General features: G+C 42.0%; 1 long non-coding RNA gene and 1 pseudogene across 2 annotated transcripts in view; both read left to right on the plus strand.

The window, feature by feature from the left end:
- The window catches only part of LOC128096150 (uncharacterized), a 74703-nt gene that overhangs the window by 16893 nt on the left and 35278 nt on the right, over positions 1 to 22532 (plus strand). The gene's annotated exons all lie outside the window — the stretch shown is intronic.
- On the plus strand, positions 1167 to 1703 carry LOC128096144 (placenta-specific gene 8 protein-like; annotated as a pseudogene).

Consider the following 22532-nt stretch of genomic DNA (forward strand, 5'->3'; position numbering starts at 1 on the left):
TTTTCAAGAGAGAAGGAGGAGGGATTAACACAGTGACAATGCAGAACTTCCATCATCATCATGCTTCCTCCCTTTGGAGTTAAGCCTGCCCCCTTCTTTAGAGACCCTTCTTCCTGCTGTCAACCTTTAGCAAGGAGACTAGCTGCTTTGAAGCTGGGGACAGAGAATGGTAGAGCAGGTGGTTTTGGAGGAAGGCTAAGGTGGGAAACCATGAGGGAGAGAAACGTTGGTGAGTGTTTCAAAGTTGTTCTAGACTTAGCGACATTCTCTCACAGCGCCTTCTATTTCCTCTTGAGGTAGACAACATTCTGGAAACCACTTGTTTGAATATCAGTTTTCTGGATAACCTGTAAACATTTAGCAGGCTGTCATCTCACGGCTGGGTCTTGGTAACATCGCAGGAGATGTTTGATACCTGGCTAAACATCCTCTCTCACCCTTAGAGCTGAGCAATGCGCAGTGCATTATTTCAGACCCCTGCCCTTGGACTGTTTCTTCTGCTTGGGATGCCAATTCCTTGACCAGCCTTACCCTCCAGTGTTACTTCAGTAAGTAAATTCTTCCTTCCAGTTCCAACTGTAGCTTAAAGGTCCCCTGCAGAATGCCTCCCTGCCTCTGGAGACTTGGGCCAAGCCTATACTTCCTAAATTCTTCTCTTACAGTTCTTGAAAATGATGTTGCCATATCTTTTTTCCCTTCTTATTTAATTCTGGTTCTTCCCCCTTGCATAATAGGCAGCACTCAGCAGACCTTTAATCAACATTTGCTAAATGGATGATTTCTTTTCCTACTAATCACATGATATATACAGAGCAGCATTAACCTTACATAATTATTAGGTTTGAGAAGAGAATAAACCCCAAATCTCCTCCATGGAAACTAAAAACACGGCGAATCAACACTGACTAAGGTGGATGCCAAACCTCAAATCCTTGGAGAGACCTGTTGTGGGGACTTCCAATGGCAGCTAAAATGAGATATAAATAGACCGTAATGCAACCCAATTTTCGTTAAGAAGTTCTTCAAAGATAATGTAATAAATTCACGTGTACAATTCCTTTAGCATTAGAAGTTCATAACATTAGTAAGATTCAACTCCAGACCACAAGACGCTTCCTGCTCCAAACCTTTTAAACTTCCAGGGCTTTTGAGACCACGCATCAAAGATGGCTCAGGCACCAACAGTCTTCGTGACGCAACCTGGATTTGTTCGTGCTCCCCAAAATTCCAACTGGCAGACCAGCCTGTGTGATTGCTTCAGCGACTGAGGAGTCTGCCTGTGTGGGACGTTTTGCTTTACATGCCTTGGGTGTCAAGTGGCAGCTGACATGAATGAATGCTGTTTGTGTGGGACAACTGTGGCGATGAGGACTCTCTGCAGAACCCCATATGGCATTCCCGGATCTGTTTGGGATGACTATATGGCCACCCTCTTCTGTCCCGTTAGCTCTCTTGTGCCAAATCAAGAGAGACATTAACTGGAGGAGAGCCATGAATGCTCTCTAAGGAGCTGGATGGGGAGAGCTCTTGCTGAAGCCCCAGAATCCAGAACACGTCTCTTCAGCCCCGGTCTTTCGAAATCTTTCTCAACTGAGATGCGATGGATGACCAGATAATTACAAGATGATGACGTTTTAGAAATTCGACTTTTTGATTTATTTTAAATGGGTGTTGCTTTTTGACTTGGCTTCTCCTTGTTCCCATATCATCAAATATTCCAGCTTATACATTTTTTTACACTTAAAACATAAACCAAATAAAAGATTTTACTAAGAGGGGAAAAAAAAAGTTTACTACATTAGCTTGATAATTAGATGGGAAGTCATGAAAAGATTGTTAAGTAAATTTTCATGTGGTCTAATCCAGCCTTCTGTGAGGCAAGTACCAGTGTTAATTCAACTGATTTTTCTTTTAAAGTACAGTTATCTACTTACTTTCAGAAATTAGAATTAAAACGTGATTAGTGGAAATCTTCTAACCACAACAAACAAAACAAAAGAATCCTGCTGGCATGTAAGGCATGTATTGTGTTGTGTGTGTGTGTGTGTGTGTGTGTGTGTGTGTGTGTGTGTGTGTGTGTGTATATAGTTGGTACGTATTGCTCCAGGAGAAGCCGAAGGACATTCAGGTGAGTGCAGACACTCCTACTTCTGTAACATTCATCAAATGCTGGAGGAGGGACGGAAAACTCAGAATTGGGCCTAACTAAGATCAGTGTGTGCAGTCCTTGACAATAACAATGAGATTTGAAAACAGAAAATGTCACTGATGGAAGTTTAACATCTCAACAGTTGCAGTTGTTTAAAAAAAAAAAATACAGGCACAATTCAGGAGTAAAAAGAAAACAACAGCATCAAAAAAACAAAAGAGCAACAACACTAAAACCAAACCAAAGTAACATGCACCAAACAGCGACAAAACACATCTCCTCTTGCCTGGTTAAATCCTTAGCGCCATGATCACAACAGAAAACAATAAATAAGTATAAACCCAGTGAACTTAGAAATCTCTCAATTTAAATAAAGTGTGGTGATCAATCTTGATTTCAATTTAATTGGATTAAGAAACCCCAAGGAGATTAGAAAACATACAAGATGCCTTCTTATAGATACCTGAAGATCATTTAGGTTGAAATACTAAGGCATACGAAGTGTGGGAAAGCCCATGGGCAAATGTTCAAGAACTCTCTATGGTTTGAGGGTCTTAGTTTGCTATCGATGGAAATGAGTAGGAGAGAATCAGAAGGCTATCTTGGTTCTATGTCTTAACTGTAATAGTTGGATCAGTCACAGAAAAATGTGAATTTTCCCCAAGTATAAAATAAGGCCTGCCTACGTGAAGCTGCAAACTACCTCCAGGAACATCAGGGCATGCAGGATAGTGGTCAGACAATCTTTACTTTTTCCTTCATTTCATGAGACTCAGTGAAGAGCCTTCTTGGAAACTGCCTGGCAAGCTAGAATATGTCACATCGGCTGGCAGACCTTACCCTAATTCCATTCCTGTCTCATCAGCCTTTCCTAAAATCTAGAGCTCTAGAGACTGTCATGTGCCTATGTAAATTCTACCTTGCTATTATTTCCTGATTGCATTGTTCATTTAATATTTAGTCAACCAAACATGGGAATCTAGTTAACACAAGGGATATATTGCTTATTGTTACTGTCCTCATAGAATTCATGTATCATTTACTGTGAAAAACATATGGAAATCAATAAGCCAAATGTAAGATTGAACATTATAACAAGGTAAAGAAAATAGAGAAAGTGTGTGAAGAGAGTTTTACTATGTATGAGTTTCAGGGTAAGTCTGTTGGGATGTTATATGTAAGATGCTACCTAAAGAATGATGTATATGAGTGTTCCAGAAAAGAGACACCTGCAAAGCTCTAGTATGAGAGAAAAACTAGGAACATGGGAGACTCTGAGTGAAGTCACAGGATGATACTGGCCAGGGTTAGAGAAGTAGAGGAACAATCATTCAGGGCTGTATCAAACAAAGTGACTAGTTTGGAGCTTGTTCACTAGCATGGGAACCACTGAAGGCTTTCCAGCAGAAAGTATAGTTGTTTTGTATACTGAAAAGAAGACAGGAAGCACAGTTAAACATGGAGACACATTGGGTCTGTTTGCTGCCATGAAGCTAAGCTGTAATTGTGAAAAGAAAGTAGGTACTATCACTGAGGGCCTGACCTGGGGACAGGAAAGGTACCCAATCCATGAATGAATGACTATATGCATACATTTCATGGTATGGCATAGCCCTCTACATTAGTAACATTTATAATAACAACTAATGAGGTACAGACTGTAAATCTAGCACTCATGACTGTGAGACAGGAGAGCTGTGAATTTGTGTACTGTCTGGGGTACATAGCAAAGTCTAAGACAGTCTTAGACCCTGAGACCTTGTCTTAACAAAAAACACGCTGCAGGAAAGAGAAGGACATCAGAAGACATTATGTCGAGACAATATGTTTAACGTTCTATAGCTAGAATAAATTCAATATGAAAAGTACATTCAGGCAGGCAAAGAAGACAAGAGCAGAAAGAAGAGAGAGGACAGCTTCCCCCGCCCGCCGATGATACTGTTTCCTCCAACTCATCCCTCTGTGAATGTCTTCGGCTGATGTAAGGAACCTATTCTTGACTACAGGAAACATATGTTGTTTCTAAATGCTATGCCCTTACAAACAACTTACATTTTTCCTTTTTTAAAGGATATTCATACTTGATCTTTATAAAAAGTACCATCATCATCAGAAATAATCCAAGTAGGAGTATGATCTTTTGGATGTTTGCTGGAATTAGTAAAGTATCTCACCTTTCTTGTTCACCAAAGCATGAAATGCCTCTGGCTATGCATGTGCGATGTGATCTGAACTTTCCCTCTGTGACCACACCATCCCAAGCAGTGGGTCATCTGATTCAGCAATTACTCAGTTTGCATATGGATGTCCTTATCAGTAACATGTTTCATGCTGCATTTTCCATTCTTGTTTTGGGTGTGTTGACCTAGTTCAGATCATAAAAACAGAGCTCAAATTGCTTCTTAATACATTACTGACGAATCATTTGCATATTGTTTCTATTTAACTTGCTATAAATAATAGTAATAATAATAATATAATAATGCCTTTGGGGGTCACTTGGAACTGAACTTTTCTGTTTCCAGCCCTTTTGTAGGACAAGTTTCATGTGGTCCAAATTATACAGAAGGAAGATGAGGTTCTCAGGCTCTGTGATACTCACAGCTCAGCAATGTCTAAAAGAGGGGAGAGTACTGGCTGGGGCCTTGCAGGTCCAGAGATTCCAACCTTTTCAACAAGCACATGTTGATGCTCAAAAAACTGGCCAGTCTTATCTTCAGAATCAAGAATCCTGATCAGGACTTGGCAAAAACACTTAGAAATATGGACCCTATAAAGCAAAATTCTCCAGTCATGAGAGATCTTAAAGCTTTTATTTTTAAAAAGGCAACTAATCAATTATATATATATTTAAACCTCATTTTTAAGACAGTTGTTTTGTTTGAGGTGCCCAAACTTACATGGTTGGGACAGCCAGTGTTTTGCCTCAGTGCTCAAACTGAGAAACTGAAACTGGTGGAGGCTTCTCAAGCAATAAAAAGGGAAACTGCCACGTCAAATGTCCAATGACAGTTTGCACATTTCCTAAAACTAAAACATCTAAATCCATATGGAAAACCAAAATCCAAAGGGAATTACAAGTAAAACCCCAAAATCAAAATAGCCAAATAGCTAGAGCAATCTTTAGCTAAAAGAACCAAGTGGGAGAGACATGAAACCTGACGACTATTGATATAACTCTGTTGACATCATTGATAGCCTGCTCAGGCTGGGCATTCATTCCTCAGCAGTGGGCAAAAGTATTTATAGATACAGATTATATAGATGTAAATCTATACATGGAAATATACATACATACACATACATAGTGGAACTCTAGTAACAAAGGCAGCAGGGTATTAGCATAAAAACAGCCGTATGGAGCAATGGAGCAGAGTTTGGATCCTAGAGAAAACCCTCTCAAAGCCAGGCGATTTTTGAGGAAGATACCAAGAACACGTGCTGAAGGAAAGAGCAGCCCCTTCAGCAAACAGCACTGAAAAAACTTGGATTTCCGTCAGAATGAAGTCAGACCCCTATCTCTCCCGGCAAAGACTGACTAAGAATAGATGAGACTTAAACATATGATCCAAATTATGAAACAGCTAGAAGAGAACATAGGAAAAAAGCTGCAGGACACTGAAATGGTATTTTTTTAAAAATTTTGATAAAACCTCAAAAAGTGCTGTGAACAAAAGCAAAAACAGACAATTAGGATGAAGTCAAACTGAAAAAAAGTTCCCTAGGAAGCATGGGGAGACAACGAAGAGAATGAAGAGCCACCTACCAGATGAGTGAAAATATTTGCCAACTGTTCATCTGAGAAGAGCTAATATCCAGAATCTGTGAGCATTGAAAACAACACAATAGTGCCCCCCAAATCAGTCTTCAAAATGGCGAGCAGACTGTCCTAGTCACATGTCTACTGCTGTGAAGAGACACCATGGCCAAGGCAACTCTTATGAAAGAAAACATTTAATTGGAGGCTCCCTTACAGTTTCAGAGGTTTCGTCCGTTATCATCATGGTGGGAAGCATGGCAGCAGGCGGGCAGGAGCTGGAGTGGTAGCTGAGAGCTACATCCTGATCCACAGGCAGACAGGGAGAGACTGGACCTGGCAAGGACTCTTGAAACCTCAAAGGCCACCCGCAGTGACATACATCCTCCAACAAGGCCACACATTCTAATCCTTTTTCAAATAGTGCCACTCCCTAATGACTGAGCATTCAAATATGTGAGCCTATGGGGAAATTCTTATTCAAACCACCACACAGACCTAAAGAGACATTTGTCAAGAGAAGACGTACAGTTAGCCATCAGAACTTGAAAAGGTTGCTCAGGCTGTGAGTCCAAGGGAAATACTTATTAAAACCACAATGCTGTGTCTCACCTCCCCTCAGAACGGCTATTGTTAAACAAACAAAACAAAACAGAACACAACAACAAAACCTTAAAGAAAGTGAGTACCTTTGAGGATGTGGAGAAAAGGAAATACTTATACACCATTGTTGATTATGTATCACAGCTATTCTTAACAAGGTACAGAGGTGCCTCAAGAAATTACAGCTAGAACTGTAGTTAGTCTCTCAGTTGTACTACTGGATAGACACTCACAAGAAATAAAGTAACTCTGTCAAATGTATATCTGGACTCTCAAGTTTATTGCAGCACTATTCAGTTATTATTTGTTTATTATTTACTTCTAGATTTAAGGCAGGGTCTCTTTCCATAGCTCTGGCTGGCCTGGAACTCACAGCTCTGCCTGCCTCTACCTCTCAAATGCTGGGATTAAAGATATATACCACCGTGCTGGGCTGCAGCGCTATTCAGAATGGCTAAGAAATGGAGAATTTTAGTGCCCTTCAACGGATGAGTGGACAAAGAAAATAGAGTATATGTACACTGTGGATGACTATTCAACCATACGAGAATAAAATCCTGTTCTCTGCAGCAATGTAGACGGCACAGTGGAAGTCACGGTGTTAAGTGAAGTAATCTAGGCACAGAAAAAAGAAAAATCATATGTTCTCACTTATATATGGAAGCTAGATGGATCTATGGCCATGAGGAGAGAGGTGGGGAGAGTAGGGGAGGGAGAGGGAAGGATGTGGTTAGGCTAGCCAACAGCTGCTATGTTATGCTTAATGAGGATGAATGATTTCTGGTGTTCTAGTACACAGTAAAAAGAGACTAGGTAGTGGTGATGTCTTTAGTGTTCTTAAAATTTTTTTGCAAGTTTTCGCAACAGAGAAATTGTTTTAAAAATGGGCCAATAAAGCCAGGTGGCGGTGGCGCACGCCTTTGATCCCAACACTCAGGAGGCAGAGCCAGGCGGATCTCTGTGTGTTCGAGGCCAGGCTGGTCTACAGAGCGAGATCCAGGACAGGCACCAAAACTACACAGAGAAACCCTGTCTCAAAAAAAACCAAAAACAAACAAGCGGGGGGGGGGGGGGGGGGGGGGGGGGGGGGGGGGGGGGGGGGGGGGGGGGGGGGGGGGGGGGGGGCGGGGGGGGCGGGGAAATGGGCCAATAAGATGGCTCAGCAGGAAAGGGCACTTGCCAGCACCCTGACAACCTGAATTTGATCCCCAGGACCCACTTAACTAAAGGAGGGAGCTGCACGAGTTATCTTCTGACCCCATTCTTACACAAGCCCTGGCACTCATGCGTACACGCATGTGTGGCCACAAAATAAATAAATAAGTATAATCAAGAGCTTTTCAGTACTTTTATTTCTGATTAAAAGGAGGCTAACACAACAGAAGATACATTGTAGCTCCTAGGTACTGTGCCGCAGCAGTATCGTGGAGTCTGGTGACTGCACTCAGGGCTTCTGCAGGCCTTCTCACGGTGATAACAGAGACTCGGATCGCTTGTAACACATTCAAGTGATTACTGGGGGCGAGCCCCAGTGGAACACTTTACTTCTCACAACAACCTTGAGGCAGAAGTTGACATTCCCACTTTCCTAATGAGGCAACAAAAGCTCTGCTGCTCTAAGCTGTACCTCCTAGCGTCTCTCAGAGAGACCTCACCGCAGTCTGAAGAGTAGCTGGTGACTCCTGTGCGCCTCTCTGTGGAGGAGGTGGTCGGGGGTGTTTGTCAACTGCACCCTCATTTGGAAGTTCTTACTTCTGGACAGTCTGCACTGATGCACCCAGATCTGTTAGATTCAAAGATATTTTGGGTTTCTTCAGTGTAGAGGAAACTGAAGTCCAAAGTACACGTCCAAGTTACTCAATATGTGAATCCTACTGCAGAGTGAGAACTTTAATGTCTTTCTTTTAAAATTTTGAGTGTGTGTGTGGGGAGGGTAGGTGACACAGTACACACGTGATCAGAGGACAACTTTGTGGAGTTGATGCTCTCCTTTACGTGGGTTTTAGGGATTCTTCTAAGGTAGCCAAGCTTTCTTGGCAGGTCCCTTCACCTTCAATAGCCCACACGCTTCTTACTGCAACGTTCGTTAGCAGCAATACCATTGGCACACTTAAAGACAAACTTTCCTTTTTAGAGTCTTCCCAGCAATAATTTCCTATTAGAGTCACAGCACTAACAGGAAGGGCAAAGAATGCCACCATCCTCACACGTGTACACGTCCCCCAATATCAACCCTCTGCCAGAGTGGCACCTTTGGTGAACTTACCCCTGGCACATCCTTATCACTCAAAGCTCATAGTTTGCATCTGGAGTCAGTCTCTGTGCTGTCCATTCTGCAGACTTGGACACATCTCTCATGGCATCAACACAGCACTACCGGAGTAGTTTCAGCATCCTAAAATTTCACCTGGCTCTGCCCATGCGACCTACCTCACTAATCCCAGGCAACCACTGATGTCAAAACTTTGCTTTATCATAATGTCACAGGGATGCAACCTAGCCGTGCAGTTCTTTTTTTTTTTTTTTTTTTTTTCGAGACAGGGTTTCTCTGTGTAGCTTTGCACCTTTCCTGGAACTCACTTGGTAGCTCGGCTGGCCTCGAACTCACAGAGATCTGCCTGGCTCTGCCTCCCGAGTGCTGGGATTAAAGGCGTGCGCCACCACCGCCGGGCTACGTGCAGTTCTTTAGAATATCCCCTCCCCACTTATTAGTGTGTATCTAAAGCCCTCTGTCCCCTCATGACCCAGTAGCTTTTTTTTTTCTCCCTATCAATCTCATGATATACCAGAGTTTATTCATTCACCTATTGAAGGACATCTTGGTTACTTCCAAACCTTGGCAATTACAAACAAAACCGCTTTAAACATCTGTGTGGATTTGGGGGGAAATGGTTTTCGATGTCTTGGAGTAGATGTCAAGGAGCATGCCTGCTTGTATGGGAAGAGTGTGTTTAGTGTTGTGAGAAACATCCAAGCTGGCTTCCAAAGAATTGGGACCATTCGAGAGCAGTGCCAAAGCAAATGGTATTATGTTTTTAATTTTAAATTCTATCTTTTCATTTCATTATGCCCAAAACAGTTGTCTCTTGCATATTAACCTTGTGTTCCATAACTCGTCTACATTTATTTAATAGCCTCCTGAGTTTTTCCTCTGCTGAATTTTTAAACTTCTCTGAACTTCTGTTTTTATTCTAGTCAGTCTGCTGCTGATGTGCTGTGTGCTAAATGATTATATGCTCACTATCAGGATCCTATTTTAAAGATTAAAACCTGAGCTCAAGAACATGCCTGCTACCAAATAGATGCCTGATATGGTTTGAATGTGAATGCTCCCTATCCAGGACTGTCCAACCCTTTGACACTGTGAAACAACATTGTCATCTATAGTTCACATTCAAAACACTCATAAGGATCACTAAAAAAAGATTGTAAAAGTAATCATAATAGTTCAAGTAAAGTTATAAGTTTTGTTTGTTTGTTTTTTTGAGACAGGGTTTCTCTGGGTAGTTTTGGTGCCTGTCCTGGATCTCGCTCTGTAGACCAGGCTGGCCTCGAACTCACAGAGATCCACCTGGCCTTGCCTCCTGAGTGCTGGGATTAAAGGTGTGCACCACCGCTGGGCTTAGTAATAATATTTTAAAAACTATTTTTTATTTGTATTTTATGTGTATGAATGTCTTGCCTACATATACGTATGTGTGCTACATGTATGCCTGGTGTCCAGAGAATAGAGGAGGACATTGTATTCTTTGGAACTGGAGCTGCATAAGGTTATGAGCCACCATGTAGGTACTGGGAACTGAACCTGGGTCCATCTGCAGGAGCAGCAGTGCTCTTAACCTCTGAGCCATGTTTCCAACCCCAAGTTTATGATCTTGTGTTGGGCCTTGTTCAGAGCTATCTTGGGATTGCTGTGTCATGTGTTTTAACACATGGTACCCTAACAGTGGTGCTATTTTGGAACGATATGAAACCTTTAGGGCATGGAACCTTGCTGGAGGAAGGAGGTCACTGGGGAGGGCCAGACTCACTTCCTGTCCACTCTCTGGTTTTGGGCCTTGGAGGAAACATGAGCAGCCTTGCTGTTGGTCTCTGTGCCATTCCTGCCATGGGCTGTAGCTCTCTTTTTAAACATTGTAATTGTATTGTAATTTTTACTGCGGGGGTGGGGCTTGCAGATAACATGGTGCACGTGTGGAGGTCAGAGGACAACTTTCAGGAGTTGATTTGTTCCTTTCACTGTGAGATTCAGTGATTAAATTTGGTTATCAGGCCCGTATGGCAGGCATTTTTTAACCACGAAACCACGTCACTGGCCCAGACTGTAGCCCTTCATAAACTGTGATGTGAATTAAAGAAATCCTCACTTCTTTAATCACGTTTTGCCACAGCCAGGGGAACAGTAACGAATATACTCAGTGGAGGCAGCTGCCTGTGCGGCTTCCCTTGATTGAAGAATTGACCCCCAGACATGTATGGTTCTCGCCTGTGACATACTTTCCTTGAAAGCTATGGAAGAATTTCTAGCCCAACTTTCCCTCTGGGAAGCAAATCTGAACTCTTCACTTCCAGGGTGTCTTAGTTTCTTTTTCTATGGCTGTGACAAGATGCCCTGACAGAAGCATCTGAGGAGTGCAGCCTGTCAGGGCAGGAAATGAAGACAGCAGGACTGTGAGGCCGCTGGTCACATCACCTCCACAGACAAGAAGAGAGAGTGGTACAAGCACGCTGCTGCTCAGCCCTCACTCTCCACTTACATAGTACGGAATCTGGTCGGAATGGTGCCACCCACAGTGGGTAGGTCTTGGCAGCTTAATTAAGTCAATCAAGATAATCATCCCCATAGGCATTCTCTGGCCTATCTCCTAGGCAATCTAGATCCTGTCAAATTGGCGTTTAGCAGTAGCTGTCACACAAGGTGACAGAAACTGCAAGGTAGGCCTGTAGTTGTGTGGACTTCTATGTTCTTTCTCTTACATCACCATAATCTTTTCTAATGATTACTTTTATTAGTCGGGGACATGTGTGCCAGAGCCCAGTGAGTGGAGACCAGAGGTGACTTGCTGGACTCTGTTGTCTCCCTCTACACTGCGGGTCCTGGGGATTGAACTCAGGTCTTCAGACTTGCTGGCAAACACTGTTATACACTGAGCCAGTTCACGGGCCTCCATACTCTTTTAACAAAACAAAATGGAAAAAAAAAAAAAAGATGAACACTTTCTAGTCATGTCTAGTAGTAAATAGGCAATGGATTAATCCTTTACACAGATTAAAGTATACAGAATGACTGACGAGTGTTTGACCACTGACTTCCAGGGGGAATAGAGATAGTCATGCATATGCATACGAGATATATTCCGGCACTATAGAATTCGAAATGACACGTAAAGAGGAAAGACTTCTGTGAATTTTCAAGACTACTTCTTTGTTAAAAGAAATAAAAGAAACCAACCTCTCACGTGTGTGTTTTCATCTCTAGATTTCAGAATGCTAAGATGTTTGTAATAGTTGAAGCCTCAAACGCTTTTTTCCCGAGCTTTCAAGGCCTAAAATAGAGAAATTAGGACGAACTAGAACTACATAGGAGGAGAAGCAGAGCGAGATTCTGGGGGAGTTCTGAGCGCTACTCTCGCTCTTGATGTGATCCCTCCGGCTCTGACTTTTGATTCTTGTCCCGCCCACTTCCTCCGCACTGTTTTTGTCTTGTCCTCACTCCTTCCCTCTTGTTTCATTTCCTAGACGCCACTTGACCATCCCCTCAGTGACCCTGCCTTTTAGGTGGTCCCCGACTTGCCTCTCACTCCCGGCTCTAGCCTTTGGACTCTCTCTGCTCCTGTGTTCCCTCCTGATTCCTTCCGGTGCCTGATTCATCCCAGGTCACAGCTTAGCCGGGGCCTGCATGGGCGACTGCCTTTCTGTTGGCTTCCTAGCTTCTCCTCCACTCAGCCTCAGTGTTAGCCGGGATCCTTGAAGGTCCCACCATTATATTAACCAACGACCTCCATCTTGGGGACAGGTGGCGCCCTTCATATAGAAAAAGATCCTAGTATTACTTATTTATTTATCTCTCATAGATTACATCCTGGCCGGTTTCCCCTCCCACCACTCTCTTCCCCTCCACACAAAAAAATCCCCTCTTTCCCAGACCCACTCCTCCTCCATTTCCTTTCAGAAAAGGGCAGGCCTCCCAGTGATATTAACCAAACATGACATAACAGGTTACAATAAGACCAGGCACAAACCTTCATATCCAGGCTGGACGAGGCAACCCAGTAGGACGGAAAGGGTCCCAAGAGCAGGCCGAAGAGTCAGAGACAGCCCCTGCTCCCACTGTTAGGAGTCCCACAGGAACTCCAGCTATGCAACCATAACACATGTGCAGAATGCCTAGATCAGACCCAAACAGGCTCTCTGATTGTCGCTTCAGTCTCTGGGAGCCCCTGTAAACCCTACTTAGTTGATTCTGTGGGCTTTGTTCTTGTGGCGTCCTCCAGCCCTGTGGCTCTCAGAATCCTTCCTCCTGCTCTTTGGCAGGGTTTCCTGTTCCGGCTCCTGCTCCATTGGCTGACACCCCTGTGCTAACATCTGGGCTGGGCTCCAGTCTATGAGTATAACAGAACATCACTGGGAATCATTTCATTTACTTTTTTTTCCTTTGCTAGTCATACTTGGTTCTATCCGTGGTCTCTGGACTGTCCAGCCTCTGGTTCCTGGCCCACCAGGCAGTGTCAGGGTGGGCTCCCTCTCCTGGCATGGACCTCAAGTTGGACCAGTGATTGGTTGGTCTCTTACACCAGTCTGTGCCATATTTATCCCAGCACATCTTGCAGGCCGGACAGAATCGACGGTTTTGTGTCTGGGTTGCTGTCCTAATTCCTCCCCCGGAAGCCTTGCCAAGTTACAGATGATGGCCAGTTCAGGCTCTGTATCCTCCATTGCTAGGAATCTTTGCTAAGACTACCCTGTAGATTTCATGAGGTTTCCATTGCACTAGGTTTCCACATTGCCCCCTAAAGTGCCCCCAATTCCAGTCATCTCTCCCAGTATTCTTTCCCTCCATCTCACCCCTGATTCCCCCTGTTCCCATCCCTACCTGCCCCTAGTCCAATCGTGAAATCTATTCTATTTTAATGATCCTAGTTTTTTGTTTGTTTGTTTGTTTGAGACAGGGTTTCTCTGTGTAGTTTGGTGCCTGTCCTGGATCTTGCTCTGTAGACCAGGCTGGCCTCAGACTCACAGAGATCCGCTTGACTCTGCCTCCTGAGTACTGGGATCAAAGGTGTGCGCCACCACTGCCCGGCTCATGATCCTAGTTTTTAAGGAGCATTTTCTAACAAAAGTCAGGTTAGCACTCACTATTAATGTTCTGTGTGGTGTGAGTGAATGAAACTCTGTTGTCTTGGGCAAGTTCCCCTTGACTATGTGATTAATTTTTTTAGACTAAAGAAAAGACACAGAATATAATATAGTTTGTGTAGGAATGTAGCACAAATGACAGAATGCCACAATCAGACAGAAGAACATTATAGAAACCCTCACAATTAGTGGCTGAAGTTATGTCTTAATATTTTGCTTTATTCATAGCCTAAGCCTTGTCATCTATTTAAAATTTAAATTTAAAGAAACTTGATTAATTATTATAAACTTCTTAGGGTACTTGGAAGGACTTTTTTTCTTAAACATTTAGGTAGTTTTACTAATGTTATTAAGGTCACCTCTTTTTCATTGTTAATATTATATAATAGAGGAAACGTGGTCATTTATAAACCCTGGGCATACATAGCAAAATGCACTTTTCCATTGCTGAGTCTGTGACCATTCTTACCTGTCACAGGTAACACGCCACAGTCCCCTGGCTATTAAGACAGTGTCTCATAAAACCTGAGTTATATATTAACTGGCTGAATTGGATTGTTTTCCGTGCACGGTTTCTTTAATGTTTTGTAAGTATTATATTATAATGGTACTTGTAATTCTTCACTGCTACTTTTGCTACCAACTAGATTTTAAATGTAAGTAATTATATATGGCTTTTATTGTTTTTGTGCAGCTGTTTATTCAATAAACATTCACTGGAAGCCTTCTGTGTACCAGGCACTGTTGTAGAAAGTGTGAAATGTATGGGTAAGATAAAATTATTCTTTCAAAGATTACATAGTTCAGATAAAAAAAATCAAGTAATTATGTAATTATAATACACTGTAATATATGTCAAAATGGGTATTAACAAATTGAGGACTGAGAGCCTTCTGCCTGTCTGTAAAAGTTATAGAAAGCTACTGGGAAGAAAAGAAAGGATCGAGAAGGTAAAAGGTCTACCTGACCCTCAAGTCTGCCACACATTGTTCCTTTCCACAGACAGGGTAAAGTCCACTTCTAGCTACTCTGCTGTTAGGCCAGGTCGCATGACTAGTTTGGACTACTAAATTGTGAACAGATGTCTGTGTGTTACGTCTGGCCTGAGGCTGTGAAGAGCTCCTTTGCAGTTTCCCAGACCTTTTCTTTCCCTGTCGTTGGGTGGGGTCATGCTGATGAGGCAGCCACAGGATCACAACTGGCTGAGTTCACGAGTCACCACGACAAAGACGTGTCTCTTGCAGTAAATCTTGACTGTAAACGTCAGTGGGTTGAGAATCACCCAGAAGACATCTCTGAGCATTTTCAGTCAGGATATTTTCAGTTTAACAAAAGAGGAAAGACTCACCCCGAATGTGGATGGTGGCGTTTCATGGACTGGAGTCTCAGACTGAATAAGATGTGTGTGGGCGGGGGGACGTTCAAGCTGAGGACCAGCACTCATCCCTTTTGCTTCCTGACTGAAGATGCTGTACAACCAGCAGCCTCATGCTCCTGCAGCCAGTCCTTCTGCGTCATGACACCATCAGACTGAGATAAAAGAAGCCCTTCCTTCCTTAAGTGGCTTTTGTCTGGCGTTTTGTCACAGCAATGAGGACCTTGATGGATAAAGCCAATTGGCAGAGCTAGCCAAGTCTGAAATGAAGTTGATGCGTGTGTGTGTGTGTGTGTGTGTGTGTGTGTGTGTGTGTGTGTGTGTAGTTTGAAGTTGCTTGGAGAACTGGGGAGATAGTTGGTTTAGTGACTAAAGTTATTGCCACACAAACATGAGGACCTTAGTTCAAGCCTTAGTGCTAATGTAAGAAGCCAGGCAGACAGGGAAAGCAGAGACAGGTAGACCCCTTGGACTTGCTGGCTAATCTGCCTAATTGGTCAGCCTCAGATCACATAAACAAAGTGGATGGTTCTTGATAAATAGCCCTAAGGCTATCCTCTGGCCTGTGTGCCTGCACATACATACATCTACTCTATACATGCACAAAGTATTTTATATTAAGCCATTGGAATTATGTGGATTTGTGTGTGTGTGTGTGTGTGTGTGTGTGTGTGTGTGTGTTACAACAGCACAGCATACTTGATTTTGAACAAAATACAGATTTAATACTCAGTATCTTATGGAACATAATTTTAAAGAGCTGGAAGATAGAATCATGGTCATTAGTTTAAAAAACCTTAGAGAAAAGTGATCACCTTTCCTGTGAGCCATGTAGAAAAGGTTAGGGAGGGACAAAACCAGGAAAATTCAGAGGTAGAAAAGGAGGAAACTGAACTTGTTTATCTGTGACAGCTACTATATTGCTGTGAGGTCAGAAAATAAGTCTTCTGATGAGAAGGTAAAAGAAAACTGAAGAAAGTAAAAGTATAAAGTTGTTGTTGAGGAAACATTACTAAAAAGAATGGAAAAGAGACAGGAGGCAAGGGGGGCTGGGCATTGGTGCTGGGCCACTGGGCCTCTAGGTCCCGTGTTTACAGTAGTAAGTCAACATGCTTTCATCATTTTCTGTAGCAGTGACTCCTGCCGCGAAAGGAGTATGGGAAAAACATCGCTGTGTAAATAGTTGGGCTTGGAAAGTTACTGTGTGAAGATGCAGTCTCTAGATTATTAAGGGAGTTTGGAAAAGTTTAGTTGAAGTGACTGATACTCCAAACAGACGGATGTGGAGCTAGCAGGGGAAGCTGGTAAACCAAATACTCTGTAAGAAACTGAATGTTTTGGTGGGGTTACAGGGCAAGTCTACGAGTGTAGAAATAATGGGCGAACACAGGAGGCTATTTGTACACAGGCTCTAACGTAGTGCTTGAGAACGTGCTGTCTGCATTTCATTAACAGTTTTGCTCCTTACTCGTTGTGATACGTTAGACTAGTTATCATGTTTTCCCACTGGACCTCAGGCTCTTCAGAGGAAAATTTAACCTACATCAAAGAGCTTTGTGATAGATGTCCAAATGAATTCAAACTCACAAAGTTCTCAAAATAGCACTCAGCATAAAATTATTAAGTGGCAGTCGTTGTGATGGGGTGTATTCTGACATGGTTCTTGAGGTGCCATGCCTACAGGAAGGCTCTGTAGAGCAAGGACTCAGAGTGGGCAGTGTGTGGGCGCTGCATATTCTCAAGATGCTGGAGTCAGGCAAAGAGAAGGCTGTGGGCCAGTGTGGCCTCCTTAGTGAGTACAGTGATGCCCCGTTGGCTGGGAGAAAAGTGTTATAATCATGGCATCAGCTTCCAAAACTGAGTAGCCCTCCTACCACTTGTAGCTAAGACTGAGGGCATGAAAATGAGGAAATTGAAGACTCTCTCCTTTTAAGTGTTTCAGAGAATGCATCATCAAGAAAGAACCATGTCAATGCAGGAGGACATGAACAAAGAAGAAAAATTTGCTGATGTTTGTGAATGAGGAATCTCACAGGCACTTTGACCAAGTTATTTTTGAAAATGAAAAAGCACTAATGACAGATGGGAGAAGGGAGAAAGAAGTTTCCTAAGTGGAATGGAGGGAGGTGTATACACCATGAGCCAGCATTTCTAGGTAGGAGATGGGAAATTAATTTGCTTTTAATTTTTGTTTACCTCAGTTCGCATATCCATTTTTGTTTCTATACTGGTTATAATATATCCAGAGTATATGTATTGTAAGTTGCAATTAAAATCTGACTTTATCTTTTATTGTTTAAATAATATAAATGCCTCCACTACATGCAAGGTTGTTGAAAAATAAATAAATCAAATATTATTTAAACTATCTGAAGTCATAGAAATGATGGCCAATTCACCAATATGTTACAAAGTCATCAAAATGTTAACACTAAAGTTAGACAATCATGGGGAAAGAAAGTAATAGCTCAATTTCACTTATCAATATAGAATGTAAAACTCTTAATAAACATTTAGAAAGCAAAACCCAACAGGGTATCAGTAATGACCTTCATCACCAAGATTTAAATACAGTTCATATCAGAGGCCTTTCAATAACATACTTTTGCTACTTAAAACCATCACAGTGGATGCTAAAAGGCCTTTGCTTGCATTAAATAGAAATTTTTATTATAACTCTATAAATAATGTGAATAGAAGGAAATCACCTAAACATGATAAAAATCACTTATGCAAAACCAAGAACAAACACGGCTGCAGACTCCATTTAAGAGTTCTTCTTTGGGCGTTTGATAATATGCCTGAGTATGTAATGTGATGTTTATTTAAATGTATGGGATACTTATCTAAAATGGAACAGCAGGCTCCATACTGGAGATAACCAGATATGAGTAGAAATGCAGCCCACTTAAAATAATACAAAATAAAGTACAAGCAATATTACAAAGTAAAATCATAAATGAATAAATTTAATAAGAACAGTACAGGGCCCAAGGGAAGAGAAGAGAATCATAAGATCTTATTGAAGGGTTGCACCAGGGCTAAGAAAATAGAAAAAAAAAAACAACTCCCATTTCCAAATGCAAAGACTTACTGTTAGAAATACATCAATCTGCCCAAATTGTTCTATATATTTAATGACTTCTAAGTAAAATCTCTGTGGTAGAAAAGTGGATTATCCTACATTTTGCATGGAACAGCAAATGTCCAAAAGAAGCTAAGAAATATGTGAACATGAAAAATAATGAGAGTTCCTGTCAGAATGCTAAAATATGGTACCAAGTCAGCATAACTAATGGTGGGGTATTACCTCAGGGATAGACTGATTGATTAGGAGCCTGAACAAGACTGCAGTAAGCTCGGCAAACCTGCTGTAGATTGAAGGTCATATTTCATGTGAAGGGGACAGCGACTCAGGCAATAAGCACTTTATTCACACATTAGTAAGTAGCAAATTAACTATTTATTTGAAAAACTAGTTGAATTTTTATTTCCTATCCTTTACAAAATACTGTATTAGTTTTTAAAACTAAAACATAAAATAGTAAAACTTCAAAAAAGTACAATTTAGATGACTATATATAAAGTTTTATAAATTATATGTGTAATATATATATGTGTGTGTGTGTGTGTGTGTGTGTGTGACATATTGGGGATAGACTGAGGTAAGGCACTATAAGTTTTTTCACACTCTCCATGGCCTTAGCTGACTGTACTGTGAGCCCCGTGGCTAGGAAGGAGCGAGTTGATTGGCTTAAGCAGAGGAATGTGTGCACAAAAGAATTGCCACAATTTGGTTTTCTGAGTGTGGAGGGATTTGTATGAGTCTTACTTTCGTCGTTACACAAACAGAGTCTAGTGTATGTAAGGTTGGCCTAGAACTCACAGAGCAGTCTTGAACTTCTGACCCTCCTGCCTCTATCTTTGTGGAGCAGGTGAATGTTAGGATTACGGGCTCTGCTACCATGCTGGGTTGATGTGGTACTGGAGACTCAGTCTAGAGCTTCCCGCATGCAAAGCAAGCACTTTGCCAATTGAGCTATTTTTGGAATCACAGGTATCATCACCACAATTAGGAAGATAATCGAGCTCTTTTGATTGTGGGGAAAAGTTATTGCATAATAATAGTAATCTGGATGGAGTATGGACTTATATATTTATGTACTCTTGTTGACATGGTTCTCAAAATATTGTAAGAGAAGATTTTTCCTTCAGTAATTTGCAATGAGCTGAATTATATTTCTAAACATTTTAATGACAAATAATTATAAAGTAAACCATTATAGTAGACATTCATCACAAGTAGATTATCAAATAAATAGATGAGTGTGATATTAATATCTATATTCATTTAAACACATTATAAAACATGGTTATTGAGCATGAGTTTTATGGATGTGCCTCCTTCCTGGATGACAACTAAAATTACATTTCTTCCTCAAACACTGTGCTGTTTGAGGCCTTTGGAACAGTAAGTTTTGTCTGAGTAGGAAGTGCACAAGATCCTTCTGAGTTGATGTATTTAAGAGTTCTGAGAACTAATCCTGGGCAAGCCGGGCATCCTAGCAGCAGAGGGGTATAGGGTGTCTACACACTTGCTTTTCTAATATCTCAGGCTATCTTCCCCATTCCTTGTTCTTGCTCGGGTTCTTACAGCCCAGCAAACTCCACTAGGTGCTTCCACACATGGTGGTCTATTTTTAGGCCTGGGCCTGCCTGGGGAGACCCTGAGAACTTGAACATGTGCTGAGAAAGAAACTGAATGGAATAAAGGCTAGAGAGGAAACCTGAGGTGCCTGGTCCTTCCTGTGGGTTTTGGCAGCTCCTCCTCTGAGGAGTGAAATTCAGTGCAGAGCCTTGAGAAGGGGCCGCAAGAATGGACAGGATTGTGGATGGGAAGGAAGGTAAAGCTTGCTTATGTGCCAGGAGGAAACACAATGGAACTGGGTTACGGAATCAGGGAAAGTTGAGGGCAGAGAGACTGTGTTTGAAGTCAGACGAGATCTGAAGTAAAAATGTCATGAGTTTTGACCAAGTGCTAAGCATGATTGGAACTTACCTATAACTTTCCAACCATGAGATTTAAACACATTCCTTGAATCTCAGCCTGGGTTTTTGTATCTACAGAATGCCTTTAATAATTGCCTTGTAGGGTATGAGGCCTGGAGGATTTAGACCCACATAAAACGCTCGAGTGGGGCCTTGAACACAAGAAATACTTATAAACCGGAGCTGCTATTACTTTGCCTTACTGTCTATATTCTGAATAAAATCCATTCTATTATGCTCATAAAAAGACAAAATTAATAAATAACATGTCAAGAGGAGGCATCTTAGCTCTGGTTTCTAACTCAGTGGTGCATACACAACCAAGGGGAAAAATTACAGATGTTTTCTTGGGAGCATAATTCACACATAACAAAGCAATGCTCAAGAGGGTTATTACTCTGCATTAGCCGGACACTGTCCATCTCTGCTTTGTGGTTACTCAGCAAGAAGAGGAAGCCTTCTGCACAATCATGAACATAGGTTAAGTGTAGTACAAGTTTGAGGGCAGACAAAGGCAAATCAATTGATCTACTCTAGACACTGTCCTAACTAAATGGAATAAATCCCAAGCGCAAAGTTAAATAAAAGATAGGTAAAAGAATCAATATAAGCACAAGGAACAGGAAAGCACAATGTGGTATATGAGACCTCAAGATATTTGGTGATGATTACTAAACTTCAAAACAAAGATTAAAATGAGTGCTAGAAATATAATTGTGTGTTCTAAGTGAAACCAGAAGAACTGAAGAATTTGGGATTATCCTGCACTGGTCACAGCCTTTGACTATTGACTTCTAAGATTTGCTAACCCTTAATAAAAAGTACCATTATGATCCTTCTGCACCGAGAAGAGCAGCAAATGATGTCCTCACCTTTGCCTTTCTGTCTGCTTGATGTACCTTTCAACTTTGTACGTTGGTGGCGCACACCTTTAATCCCAGCACTCGGGAGGCAGAGGCAGGCGGATCTCTGTGAGTTCGAGGCCAGCCAGGACTACAGAGTGAGATCCAGGACAGGCACCAAAACTACACAGAGAAACCCTATCTCGAAAAAACCAAAAAAAAAACCAAAAACAAACAAACAAAAAAACAGTTGATACGAAAGGTCTTAGAATCGTGGGATTTCACAGTTAGCACAACAAACATCAACTCTGTTGCTCACGGTGGTGTCTTGGAAAATCCTGTAAAATTCCTAACTTCTGCTTAAACATTATCACTATGATTCCTATAGTGTCCTAGTGTGCTTTTCTGCTGCTGTGACACGCCGGGGTGTGTGTGTGTGTGTGTGTGTGTGTGTGTGTGTGTGTGTGTGTGTGTGTGTAGGGCGTGGGGGCGGGGCGATGTTGCTGCTGCTGCTTACTGGCTTGCTCAATGCAGGACCACCATCAGTCAAGGAAATGCCTCACAGACAAGCCCACAGGCCAGTCTGACGGAGACAGTTCTTCAGGTTTGCCCCCTCTTTGCACACAAGCCTGATTTGTGTCACGTTGACAAAAATTAGGCAGCACAGACACCTTTCTTATCTGCAGATCTCTCTGCAGGAGCTTGAGAGTTTTGGTCCTCACCGTCTTGTCCTTTCTCCTTCACCAACATCTACTCCCTCAACTTGTCTAATTCTAAAATTAACAGACATGATCTACATTTTTTTCACATATGACTTCTTGAAGAAAACCTCTAAACAATCTAAAATTCTCCCACTATTTTAAGATTTCTGGATCCCTGGATCTGGGAGATAAGTGGAAGTGTGTGTGTGTGTGTGTGTGTGTGTGTGTGTGTGTGTGTGTGTGTGTGTGTAAAATTATAGACAGAGTCTAAGGGTACCTATTGTAGGAAAGGTCTTTTGGGAGTAACATTTGGTGAAGATTTGTGTACAAAAACTTCACTGGAGATTATTCTAGGATCAAGAAGAGGGTCTGTGATAGAGTTACAGACTTCACCCAGAGCCTGGGTTTATATTAGGGCATGGAGTCAGTCTTTACTCTAGACGTGAGATGCCTAAAGTCCAGCTTCCTAAAATGTGGGTTGTGATGCCATACAGAATCATGTCACTAAATGCGGTGATCTCAAAAAATTGACGCTAGTGAGAGGTTTCTGAATATGTAAGAATAAAAGTTTAATTCAAAATCAAGCACGTAGGGATCTGAGGGGTTTCTGAGAGTGCCAGTGCTGGTGTTTCATCCTGCTAGATCACTGTGGGTCTGACCACATAGCATGTTGCCAGCATGTGGATGTGCATGTTGCCAT

This window comes from Peromyscus californicus, unplaced genomic scaffold (assembly GCF_007827085.1).
Source record: "Peromyscus californicus insignis strain IS unplaced genomic scaffold, ASM782708v3 Scaffold_11__1_contigs__length_118956290, whole genome shotgun sequence".
In the NCBI taxonomy this organism is placed as follows: Eukaryota; Metazoa; Chordata; class Mammalia; order Rodentia; family Cricetidae; genus Peromyscus; species Peromyscus californicus.